The 13,088-nt window shown below is 40.1% G+C and overlaps 1 protein-coding gene across 2 annotated transcripts in view; it reads left to right on the forward strand.

Moving 5' to 3' along the window:
* Window positions 1–8,985: 8,985 nt before the first annotated feature.
* Window positions 8,986–13,088, forward strand: part of LOC121867580 (adenomatous polyposis coli protein-like) — a 240,190-nt gene continuing 236,087 nt past the window's right edge. For both annotated transcript variants that reach the window (XM_042367595.1, XM_042367597.1), the window contains exon 1: window positions 8,986–9,053. The gene's annotated coding sequence lies outside the window, so the exon portion shown is untranslated. The remainder of the gene's footprint in view (window positions 9,054–13,088) is intronic.

Genomic DNA, 13,088 nt, shown 5'->3' on the forward strand with positions numbered 1-13,088 from the left:
TGCCTGCATCACGTAAAGATCCGCGCCATAAATCTCGATCGTATGGCCTGGGTCAGTACCACGCTCCCCACGCCCAGCGACTCATCAGTCAGTTCAGCAGCACGCCCTGTTCTTCACGCCTTCATGAGGTGAAATGGTAATCATCAGACTGTCAATTTGGTCAGTCCGAATGGAGAACGCTGTATTTAATCACGCACCTGTTGAGCAATTAACAAAGGTGTTTGAGTTTCATTCATCAGTCCTCAGCTACCTATTCTTCCTTGTTCAAGTTTGATGAACTGATATGGAATGGTCATTTAGACTTTTATGAGAAAAAATAGCTGAAGAATGAGGCTGTACAGTGTTAGTTCAAATTAGATTGCAAGGTTGTAGAGTTATAAACTGTTTCAAATTAGACTCAGGATGACTATGATAACGTAAAAAAGAATATCCTCTACCTCTATAAAGCACATGCCAGATGGATACTGCAGAAGTTTTCGTAAACTAACTAAAACCATTTTCCCACACCTTGTTGAGTTTGCTTCCAAGAAAAGCTTTAGGTTTTTAAGAAGAGACCTTCACATTTCAGGACATAACTTGTAGTCCTGGAGGAGTGGAAGAGCAAGATACTATTTCACATCTTTGAAGCATGTGGAGGAGCGGAGAGGTTAATTTAGGCGTGCTGGGCGCCAAGGATGCGTACGCTTTGTTGGTGGAGTCACTGGGCAGTAGAGAACGTGGCATTTCCCGACATGTTAGGGTCCTCCTCTGATGATGCTGAATCCTTCCTGGAACGTGAGGGTAGGTCGAAAGCGTCCCACACCTATTTCCCCCCGATGCAACCAGCCATTGTTCTACTGTAAAAACCCAGGCCACATGATCCAGGAATTGTAAATGAATCAAAGTGTCGAATTGGTTAAAAGTAGTTCCCTTGGATCCTAAATCCAAACCACAGGCAAACACCAATGGGCGCCCCATCAGGATCTCTTCTTCATTCATTCTCGAGGAAAAATTTCAATCATAGAGGGTCTCAGTTCTTTCCTATTCGTATACCATGATACGGGCGCAGCACAATCATATCCTCCCTGGTTTAACGCTCTTCATTCCCTGATATAGAGCCCACTGCATTTACTTAATGAGAGTGTTCTAATTTCCCGGGATCTCTCATCCTTATCTCTTCTTCCTATCCTTTTAGCTAGCACCCATGTCCCTTGATTATCAGAAAGCAACAGCCATAAGAGACCCAATGCCTGTATATCTAATTTATTATTGGGTAATGATCTGGTAGATCTATGGTTCTCAACACAAAGACAGCTGACTTACCTGTCAACCCACCACTGACCTTTAAAGAAACTATTCCTCATCTTTTTTCCATCTGTGCTGTCACCATCACAGAGTAAAGTGGAAAGGCCTTCATTCAAAACCACCACATCTTCCACAGAAGACCAGCCAACAAGACCATTAGTATATACTGTTAGCCCAACAATCTGGATCCATCTTTACCAAACTTCATCATGCACTGTGTTGAGGGTAAAGATTTTAACACCCTTCCGTAAGCTTTTTTATTATCATGAAGGGGTTTTGACAGGGGCTTATAGGCCCTGAGCTGCCTATCTAGACACGTGGCTCCGAAATACATCAAGTGGTAATTCCCACCAACAGACCAGCATTAATTGTTCACGATGGCATTTCAGGACATTTAGAATCCTGAAACATATAAAAAGCTCCTCCACACTATTATTGGCCTGGACTTAGGCATGATGTGTCAGCAATTAAAAATCTTGTCATATTTGTCAACAGGAAAAACCAAAATGAAAGTATAAATACAGCAGCCCTATTATCTATCCCATAGTATTTTCACACCATTGAAAAGATTGTTGTGGATCATTACCAAATGAACAATAGAAGGAAATCAATTCCTGCTCACAGTTATGATACCAGCACATATCCTGGAGGCTTTTTCCTAAAAGCATCACTTCAAAAAACGTAATCAAACATCTTTTGCACCTTTTTCACTTCAGTGTATTCCTAAAGAGATCCAATCCGATTAGGCACCAATTTTGATAATTCAAACAGGTGATGAAAGACCTGAGTTCATTGGTATTTTCCGCCACCTATATCCTGCTGTTGTTGGGATGGTTCCATCAAACTTAAATATGCTCAAAAAATATTAGAAAAGGAATGGGATGAAAGCATAGACTTTGTTACTATCAGGAATGTCCCCAGGAGTCATTGGGTTTTCTCCCTGTTCGAGTTACTATATGGGGAGACAAATAAGGGACCCCTTTTAATTGGTGGAAGGAGCAGTGGTTTGGAGACTCCATTAAGTCGAAACAGTAATGACATTGACATTTTAAGGGACAATTAACGAAGTCCGAACCATTGCTTAGTCAAACTTTAAAAAGTCCAAGAAAATGGTGAAGTCCTAACCTAAATTAGTTAAAAGATCATTTTTCTAGGCATTTCACCCATTCCAGGCTTCCTTAAAAGAAGTTTGATTGTCCTTATATAGTTGTAATAAACTATCTCCTCTCAACTATATAGTCCATACTCCTGACGCAGAAAAGATTCACAACTTGTTCACATTAATCTCTATGAAACTTTACTTCTCCAGGCAGTCAGAGGAAGACATCCAGGAGGCTGGTAAGTCAACCTGTATTGCATTCGGTTTTGTTTGCATGGAGCCGAGACAGATGACATGGACCTATTGGGAGAATTTTAGATTTCTTTACCTAAAGAAAACCCTACTGTTGTGGTTTTTATAAAGATCTCACTAGTTATTACAACATTTCAAAGTTACATCAGACCTCCCAGGGTTTTGGTATACTGATACTTAAACATGGATATTGGGTTAATCTCGGATGATGTACAACCTATTAGGCAATCAGCCTATCGACTCAAATCCACAAAAAGAGATTATGAAAAGGTGATTTTGTTAAACATAACTTAGCTGAGCCTAGTAATTCTGGGCTTCAATTTTGCCTTTCATTCCAAAACCCGATGGCACTTTTTCGTTTTGTACTGATTACGTAACCAGGTCACTGTCTCAGACTCTACCTTTTACCTTTTAATTGAAGATATATAGACAGTATAGGCTGTGCCAAATTTATCAGTATGGGTGGACTTATTGTGCAGATATATCGTGGACTACGGATAGGGCCAAAATATCTCGGCATTTATAACTACTTTGGTCTTTTCAATATTTGTTGTATGGGTCTTTTCAATGCTCCGCCACATTCCAGAGGGCCATCAACTTCCTAACAGGACCTAGGTGGACGTCGCCTACCTGGATGACCTGGTAGGTGTTCGACAGCTGGGGACGATCTGGTGCGTTTGAGATACTGGTTTGATGACTGTAAGAGACTGATTCACCATAAACCTGCTAACCTGCTTTTGGTCGGGCCTCAGTGATTACCTGGGGAGCTATATCGTTGGGAAGTGGTATGTGGAGACCTATGGACGCAAACGTTAGAGCTATTCTTTGTCCTTCCCCACTCAAGGACGAGGAAGGAACCATGCCTGGGGATGTGCTGCTACTACCGTCGGTTTTGTAGTAATTTCCATGGTCGGACCCTCACAGACCTGGTTTCAGTTCTGTGTCCTCACATCTGGAACCAGAGGTGACCAGTCTTTCCACGTCCTCAAAGCCTTCCTGCTCTCCGCCTGTAGTCCACCCCCTGACTACACCTCGCCCTTCCATCTGCAAATCGACGCTAGTGGTGTCGGAGGGGTCTGCCTGCATAACCTGATCTAACCACTGATGTTCTTCACCCTGTGGCATATTACAAGTTGAAAAACATCAGACCAACTACTTCCTAATTATAGAGAAGGAGGCCTGGTTTGTTAGGTAACAAAGAAGTTTGAATGTTACTTCCAGTCTTGCCCACAAACAACCCTAGTCTTCACGACCATAACTGCTCATCCAAACCAACAAGACCTCCAACCAGCGAATCCTCCGCTGGCCTCCTCACCCAGCCCTATAATCTGGCAAGTCCGGGCACATAAAGGGTCGACTAACCTGATTGCAGACTCTTATCCCGAGTCTGCGGAAATGGCAGCCATCAGACGCACCAGGTTGATTCTCGCGCCAGCGCTACGGAGGTCTTGGAGGGGGTGTTACGAACTCTTCCACCCAGCATAGCACGCCATCTATTGTCCTGATCTACCTACCCACCACCACGAGCAACGCCATCTAGGACGAGACACGTATGACTGGTCTAGTTACCACCCGAGGCTTCTCCATATCCTGCTGGCCACCTCAAAGTCTTTTGTCAGCTCCACTTGAGGAGAGGACTTGGCTCTGGAAGTTTAGTTCACAGGATCATCTATCCTCTAAACCCACGCAGTGACCACTTCACCGTCTTCTACAACACTAGCCTTATCAGCCATCTCAGCCTCATTTAATATTATATGTTGTATTAATTCCTCTACGTCCACTTGCTTCAAGATTGTTTATGTTTATTAATATGTATATACTGTTAATGTTTATGTTAAGTTTGGTTAAGGCAATTTATGTCTGAATATTTTGTTAAGGATGGCGGTACCTATTATATACAACGAAAACTCGCATCCTTTTTTCACCCTTTTATAGTCCGGATTGTCTTTGTTTTTTTTATTGTTGTTACCTGTTGGGATCTGCAGACGTATAACTATATTCTAAATCCCCAACCTTTAATAAGTGTGATGAGAATGACGCAGGAAAGTGTTGGGTGATATTACTATGTAAACTGCGCTTTTTTGATTGTTAATATTCTCCTCCTCCTCCTTCTGATCTACACCTCACCCAAACAACCTCGAGACAGTTACGATTCTTCCAAAAAAGCCCCCTAAAAAAAAAGAAAATGTTATTGGCTCTTTTTCATGCAAATTGAGAAAGGGTCTATTTTGAAAGTTTTAAAAGAAGAGATAGGAAAGTTTTATTTTTTAATCGTAGAGCTGATAGTGTTCAACTTATGTAAAATTATGTAAGGTGATGAAGACTTGGGGATATTGAAGACCTTATTGCACTGAGAGGCGAAAAGATAGAACAATGTGTGAGTTAGGAGGAGGAATAGAGGAGGGGAAGAAGGATAAGAGGAAGGTAGGAGTATGGAGGAAGAGGAGTTAGGAAGAGAGTGAAGATTTAGTGGAAAGATGATCATTCACTTCAATCTTTTTCCATTCATGTTTTTTCACGTTAATGCAATAAATACCATGATATAATGTTCACAGCAGGTGATATGGTGTGTGGGAGGGGTTTTAGTAAATATCAAATTCAACTGGTGAAAAAGGCAACTAGTGCAATAATATCAACGATGTCAAAAATCAACCGGTGTGTAGAAAAAATTTAACTAGTGCAAAAAAATCAACCGGTGCAAAATAAATCAACCGGTGCCAAAAAATCAACCAGTGAAAATCAACCGGCAAAAGAAATCAATCTGCAGAAAAATTTAACCAGTGCAAATAAATCAACCGGCAAAAATCAACCGGAAAATGATGATCGCGGAGTAAACCATCGCGTGTTTTGCGAACTCACTAATGGCTCAATCATTATTAATTGCTCGTTTACTTGTTTAATTTATAGTCTTGTCCTGTTTAATTTTGTCAGGTAAAATTGTATCGAATAGTAACTGTCATCTGAGTGTGTAGTGACTTAACTGAGTGTGTAGTGACTGGTACTTCTGAATGTAGTAGACTGTTGTATTCGAGTGTAGTGACTGGTACTTCTGAGTGTAGTGACTGTTATATCTGAGTGTGTGTAGTGACTTGTACTAGTGTGTGACTGTTATATCTGAGTGTGTGTAGTGACTGGTACTTCTTGAGTGTGTTGTGACTGTTATATCTGAGTGTAGTGACTGGTACTTGTGAGTGTGAGTGACTGTTATATCTGAGTGGTAGTGACTGGTACTTGAGTGTGTGTGTGTGTTTTGTGTGTGTGTGTGTGTGTGTGTGTGTGTGTGTGTGTGTGTGTGTGTGTGTGTGTGTGTGTGTGTGTGTGTGTGTGTGTGTCTAACTAGGCATTCTGAGTTCTGAAAGACTTGAGAACTGAGACATGGGACAAAGTTGGTAGTTGTGATTTGATGACGAGAAATGCTGTAGGAGGTGCCTAGTTAGGGGGAGATGGGTGGGCACCGTGGATGATGTCTGGGGTGGTGAGGAGCAGGAAGGGACAGGGAGTTGAGGGGAGGATGAGGGGATATAAAGAAGGGGAGCTAAGGGGGGATAAGGAAGGAGCTGGGAGATAAGGGAAGTAATGAGGGGATGTGAGGGAAGGGGAGCTAGGAGGATAAGGGAAGGGGAGCTAAGGGTTAGGAGGGATAGGTGAGGAAGGGAGTTGAGGAAGAGGAGGTATTGTGGGAAGAGGAGGAGTGAGAAGGAGGAGGAAGATTGGGGTGTATGGAGAAGATGTAGTGGAGGAGGGGAGTGGGGGGAGTAGTGGTGAGGTGTGGGGAGGTGGATGTTCAGGAGAGAGGGGGCAGAGAGGGGGTGGGTTGGGGATAGAGTGTGGAGGGGGGGGGTATAAGTTGGGGAGAGGAGATGAGGGCAAGAAGTTGGTAGGGAGCAGGGGTGAGGGGGTGAAGGAAGTGGTAAGTGAAAGTGAGTTTGTGGTGATTGTTTCTCTTTTGTCAGAGCTGGGCTTTTTTTTTGTTGTTGTTGTTGGGTTGTTGTTGTTACTCGACCATTTTCTTTATATGTTGTTTCCTTTGGGTTTGTTTTTCATTTTCGTTTTTGAAATTTAACTGTAATGATTTTTTTTGTTTGTATTTTGCTATAACTTTTAGGCTCAGTTTAAATGTGAGAATTTAAGAAACGTCGAAGTGAAACATTTTGGGTAATATTCTATGAGCGAAAATTTCTGGTACATAAAAAATAATATGTAATATAAAAATCATGAAATTCTGTTACATATTAAGTCAATCTGAACAGCCAAGAACGAAACTTTGAAAACGTTACTGTGAGCGAAGAAATCGGTGAATCCTTCACGGTATATAAGCGAAAACTCTGAAAATATTAAATATTTGGAATATGTATTATAAATGAAGTTTGGAAATATTCTTTATGTGGTGGAAAACTTGGAATATCCTATTGCTGAAACTAATGAAAATATCGATAAATGGTGAGTAGTTTATTGTGGAACATTCTAAATCAGTGAAATTTGGCTTTAAATTCTTCTTACGTTAAAGAAACTAATGAAAACCATGGAATTAACGGAAGCAGCGAATAAAGAGCAAACAGGAGAACAGTTGATAACTGTGATAATACAGGTGATAACGGTAAAACAGGACAGGTGGATAGAAACGTTTACAGAACAGGTGTTAACGGTAACAGCGAAACAGATGATAACAGTAAAAACAGGAAAAGAGATGCTAACGGTAAAACAGGACAACATGGTGATAACGGTAAAACAGACAGATGATAACAGGGAAGTGTGTGTCCCCAACAGATAGATTTACACCTGGGCGTGAACACCTTAAACACGTCTCAGCAGTTTGTGAGGAATTTGCGTGTGTGTGTCGAAACATTGAAAGTTGTTTCTGACCGGTTTCTACCTATATCTACCCAGAGCTACCTGCAGTTAGTTTATGGGGGAGGGGGGGTGTGTTGTGAAGGTGAGGAGGGGGGGATATATGGAAGGGGATCTGGATGTTGGGGATGGTGTGAACGAATGGGAAGGGATGTGATGGAGGAATATAGGTTGGGGGTGGGGGTTGGGGGACGTGAGGGAGGTGATTGGTGGGGGTAAGAAGTTTAGGGAGGGGTGGGGTGATGAGGTGATTGGATTGATATAGAGGGGATATAGGGTGTGGGGGGGGAGGCAAGATGGGGAAGAAGTGGGGGTAAGGGAGAGGAGGGAGGGGGATCAGGTGCATGGTAGAGAGAACTCAACAAATGTTACCTTAGCGTATCATGAAGGTGGGGTTGAAGGTCATTGTGGCTTTATGTTCCAGCAGGTGTAAGTTTGATTCAATCCCCTCTCCTCCCTCTGCTCTCACCCCACGTGTATATATTACTTCCAGGGTTTACCAGTTGGCTTCAGGCCGTTGGTCTCTATCAAGTCCGCTTATTGTCTTTGTTATTTGGTGAGCCAGGCTGTTTGTTTGTCGTCTAATCAGCCCAAGTTGTCTTTTGTTTCTGTCAATCAACCAAGCAATCGTTTCTAATCTGTTGAAGCAAAAACTAGGAGCAACCCACCTCAAACCTCAACTCGACCCACTCAACCCACCACTCAACCCGACCTACCTCAACCCGACCCACCTCAACCCAACCCAATCAACTCAACCCACCAACCGGTCAACCCACCTCAACTCCAACCTTAATCCCCAACCCTGACCCACTCAACTTCTCGATATACATATAGAGTCCACATTATTTTACCCACAATATATATTTACATTTCCGTGGGACACTGTCGACACTGAATGAGTCGAGGGAGAAAACGAAATACTCGTGAAGGGTGGACGCAAAAAAACATAGTACTTTTTCCACATTTGTTGTCATGTTGGTTTTAATTATGCCTCTTATGGAACTCACAACTAGGCCTTATAACTGAAAAGGAGGGGGGAAGGAGGGATCTTGTGAATGATTGTGATTTTTTTTCCCTATGAATATGTCCAGATGTTTATACTCAAAAGAATGTGGGTTTTTGAAGAAGACTGATTTGTATTATGATGGATTATTAGTGGATGGATTGTGGATTTTTTATAACCTACGAATGGCTTATTATACTGAGCATTATAATGGATGTGATTGTGGATTTTTCCGAAGATTTATAATACTGAAACTTAAAAGTGTTTGTGCTTTTGATTAAATGAAGAAAAATGAAAATATAAAGTTATAAGAAAATATTAAAGGTGTTATATCATCCGTGTGAATATTTTATAATTCCAGGTAACATTTAACAACATTAATTTAATAAAAAGACCAAATAAAATACCCAACTATCGCCAGAAAGGCAGTGAACTTTTTTATTTTTTCTATTTTTGTTTGAATTTTGGTGATTGAAAATAAATATTAGAAAGAAAAGATAATAAAGGAACAGGTATCGTCTGAGGTCATCGTCATTACCACCCCTCCACCATCATGGGAACCTTCAGGTGAAATGACTTTTTTGACTTCAGACCTTAATCTTCTCTCATCTCTTGTTAACTTGGTCAGAGTTGATAAGCCCGAGTGGAGAGGGAGGTGTGGAGTGGGGATGGAGATGGAATAGGAAGGTGACAGGTAGGGAAGGATGGAGTAGTAGTAGGTTGGAGGAAAGGTGATGGAAGGAGATGGATGAAATGAGTAAGGGTGATGGGATGGGTACATATAGGGAAGAAGTAGATGGAATGGGATGGAAGGAAAGAGGGAATGGTTAGTGTTAGGTGTTAAATCATCAGGTGAAATAATCTGTAATTTTAATCATCATACAATCCTAAATTAAACCTCTCAGTGAAACAATTTAAACCGAAATAAACTTTAAAAATGTATAATTGAGTAAATCCTAGAATGAAAACGTGAAGACAATGGAAACTTTGCCATCGATATAACAACAGTGCTGGACGAAAGAAATACTGGTTCAACAATCAGCTGAGAGGACCAATGATATGTTAGCACGTTTCAATTTTTCTTGACGGACGGGGACTTATTCTGCCACTGACCACCTGTTATTGGTCGTGTTCATCCTCATTCTATCCTTGAATTGATGTGTGATTGATGGCTACTATCCCTCCCTCAAGGCCTAGGATGATTATTGATAGGGTGATATTGTGTCATTTACCGTCCCTAATTTTATGTGATGATATTTATCCATTCAGGTCTAGGATGATTGATAGGATATTTCCTCATTTCTATCCTGAGGAACCCGGATGATATTGTGATAGGTAATATATCATTCTTACATCCCTGAGGGAATGTATGATTGAACACACCTATTTACCAACTCTGCTAGGATGGATATTGATAGGTTTGTTGTCCATTCTATCCCTTTGAATCTATATAGCGAACAGGTATAACAAGATGATTCTAGCATCACATCGTCGGCCCTGCCCATGCTGAGAAACGGACCAATGAGAGTCATGATGCGCGTACAGTCTGTTTATATTTGAACGTCACAAAGAAACATTATTGCTTCAGTCTCACCATCACCACACTACAGTCTCACCATCACCAATACAAATAAGAACATAAGAACATAAGAATGGAGGAAATCTGCAGCGGCCTATTGCCCATATTGATGATGATTATTATTCCAACATGAACGAACAAGGCCCTGCTTTCAGTTGCTGTTCTGATATTGTACTTATGTTGTTTGACTTGAGCTGCGTTTTCCTGTCTGTCCTCATATAATTACAATTACATTTGCTATATGGAACTACAATAAACACTTCCATTTACATTCAAACTTGGGCTATTTTTATTAACATATTGGTATGGTTGAGTCAAACGTGAAAAAAACATTAATATTTAGTAGCTGAGGGACCGAACTAACGAGACAAACATGATAGGGCAGTCAAAATATTCTTAAGTGGTAGAATTTGCCTGGTTTGGAGAGGAATGAAAGGATTTTTTAGCCTTTTTAAAACAACGATCAACACACACAGAAGGTACCTTGAGTTTTGTGCAATGGAACGAATGTGTTTCAATTCATCGTCAATAAATTCAGAGTCACAAATACGCAGACATCTTAAGAACATAGCAGAAAACTGACATTTTGGTGGATCTCAAGTGATTCGATAAAAGTGTATGAAACTGTCTACCTGTGGCTTTCGTATACCTAAATTTGTAATTTTGGCCATTTCTCATGATACGTCAAGGAATGGAAGGGATCCATTTATTTCTTCAATTTTGAATGACTTGGGACAATATCATTAAGCTTGTCTAAAAATTCCAAAGGGTCACTGTTTCTAGCCAAAGACAAAGAACATCATCTACATATCTATACCATGGAGGAATAAAGTCCACTATATTGGGTAGTACTAGACTCAAAAAACCTTATATAAATACAGGCTAGAGGAGCAGAAAGACAATACCCATGCTCATGCCAAATATTTGCTTGTAGAATCATTTGCTCTAAACACATTGTCAGTTACGCATAACTCTATAAATTTGAGCATCATGTTCAATAGTTAAATCTAACAGTTGTAATTTATCTTTAAAAATGGGAGGTCTTTCACAGGTACTTTCAGTGAACATGAATTTACATCAAAACTATTAATTCACGGTTCATTGTATTTCTTGAGTTTATCAATTAAATCACTGCACAGTATATGTGATTAGATATTTGGCCTGTAAGAGGATAGCATCCTAACCAAACCACTTGGATAATTTGTAAGTAACAGAACCCACAGAACTCACGATAGGACGTAATGGATTGTTAAGCTTGTGTTTTGAATCAAACAATACATATACGGTAAAGTGGGATTGATTTGAGAGAACTGTTTCATGAAGATCGGGGCTCTTTTTCAATAACATCTTCTATTTTGGAATTAGATAACTTATTAATATTTTCCAGGGATCTTTCGTAAGCTCACAACATGCTTTCATCACTAAGTAATGAATTCATCTTATCATTGTAGTCACTTTTATCCAAAATTACAATAGCATTAGACTTATCAACGTTTTCATTGTGATCTACATGAAAAAAAAAAAAATATATATATATATATAACAGTATATATATATATATATATATATATATATATATATATATATATATATATATATATATATATATATATATATATATATATATAAAATATATATATATATATATATATATATATATATATATATATATATATATATATATATATATATAAACACAAGCTACTACTACTACAAACCACTACACACTTACGAAAACTACAACAACAAAACTAGTCTACAACTATTCTACAACAGTAACAACCACAATCACAACAACAAAGACAGTGGTTGTATTATGGTGGTGCATGGGCTTAGATATTAGTTTGTTCAGGCTTAGTGAAGATTACATTGAGAGAGAGAGAGAGAGAGAGAGAGAGAGGAGGAGGAGAGAGAGGGGACGAGAGACTTTTATCGAGTTTTCCCTGATCCCCTTTATTGTTCCAACACCTGGTCACCGGAGGAAGGAAGGGAGGAAAAGAGAGGGAAGGGATGGGGAGGTAAGGGGGAAGGGAAAAGGGAATTTTCTTTCCTCTGACCATTTTCCTCCTTTTGTTTATTTTCCCCTCTCCATCCTTCGCTGTTCTTTTCTCTCTTCCCATTCTATTACCCTCTCTCCCTTCCCTCTCTCCTTTGTTATGTAGTTTTCTCCTTTCTGGTCCTTTCCTCCTTTCTCCTTATTCACCGTCATCTTTCAGTTCTCCTTTCCTCTACTGTCATCTCTTCCCTCCTATTCATTTCTTTATTATTTGTCCCTTCCTTCAGTCGTCATTTCTCCCCTCTCCTTCAATTCTTTTCACGCCTTTTCCCTTTTTTCTTTCTTGCGCTTCAGTAGAGCTTATGACCTTGACCTGGTCTCCATAAACACTTCTTTCCCACCCCACCACTCCCTCCCTTCCCTCGTACCCTCCCACCCTCCTGCGTACCCTTCCATGCCTCCCCCCCCCTCCAGCCATCCCCGCCTGCCTCCATGCTTCCGGGCACGGTAGAAAAAATAATCCCAGCGCCTAGCTTGCCATTAAGGCGTTATCATGTAATTCACGACCAGAGATTATAAGCCGTACGAGTCGTATAGGAATAGCACTATCTTGCTGCAGGAGGAAGGGAAGGAAAGCCATTGGTGATAATTGTTGGTGCAGTGGCGCCTTAATCATGGAGGGTGTTGTTGTGGTGCACGAACTGCCTGTCTTATGTTGAATGGTCTTGTAAGGCTGTCAGTGTGAAGTTTAATAATAATAATAATAATAATAATAATAATAATAATAATAATAATAATAATAATAATAATAATAATAAAACTCGTCATCATCATCATCATCATCATCATCATCATCATCACGTAACAGATGGAAGAGATTTCATTAACACGAGCAATGACATTAAGATTAGATATACCTGTCCGTCTCATTAATTAACTTGTTATTGATAGAGTTACCTGCTTGCTTTTTGTTGCTATTTTTACGTATGATTTTTTTTTCTTCCCCTGAGACAAGTTAATTGCGATT

The sequence above is a fragment of the Homarus americanus genome, unplaced genomic scaffold (genome assembly GCF_018991925.1).
Source record: "Homarus americanus isolate GMGI-L3 unplaced genomic scaffold, GMGI_Hamer_2.0 scaffold27457, whole genome shotgun sequence".
Classification (NCBI taxonomy): domain Eukaryota; kingdom Metazoa; phylum Arthropoda; class Malacostraca; order Decapoda; family Nephropidae; genus Homarus; species Homarus americanus.